The following is a 651-nucleotide window of genomic DNA, read 5'->3' on the forward strand; positions in this document are numbered from 1 at the left end:
AATGCACTTTTGGAAGTTGAATGTAAGGGAAATGTCATTTTGGAATTTCTGTGGTTTAATGTGATGTTGTTCATGTATGTTCATGGTGAAATTTTCTTTTATTGTTTTAATTAATTTATAGCATTAACAAGATGACCCATTGAATTCTTTTTGGAGCTATGACTTATTGAATGTATTTTTAGTCCAGTGCCTGCATATAAGAATAGTATTGACCAAGTTCAGAGGCTGTCATATGTGGATCAACTTACTATGTTGTGTATTTTCAACAGTTTCAATATGAAAATGGATTCAATGGATTTATTGCATTTTGGAAAAAAATTAAAAAACATGTCATGGATTTATTGCATTTTGGGAAAAAAATAATATAATTTTATAATAAATCTTTGAAAATCAAAATCTGGATTTGAATTTTTAATGTTATTATAACCTAAAGATGCTATGTGAAAGTTTGAAACATATATATATATTATGAGGTGCCAAACAGGAAATAATTATATATAAATCTGAATATATAGATATAAATCTGAATATATATAGTTATAATTCTGAATATATAAATGTAAATCTGAATATATAGTTATAAGTTTGAATATATAAATGTAAATCTGAATAAATAGTTATAAGCCTGAATATATAGAAGTGAATCTGAAT

This window comes from Sinocyclocheilus anshuiensis, unplaced genomic scaffold (genome assembly GCF_001515605.1).
Source record: "Sinocyclocheilus anshuiensis isolate Anshui unplaced genomic scaffold, SAMN03320099.WGS_v1.1 scaffold7, whole genome shotgun sequence".
Classification (NCBI taxonomy): domain Eukaryota; kingdom Metazoa; phylum Chordata; class Actinopteri; order Cypriniformes; family Cyprinidae; genus Sinocyclocheilus; species Sinocyclocheilus anshuiensis.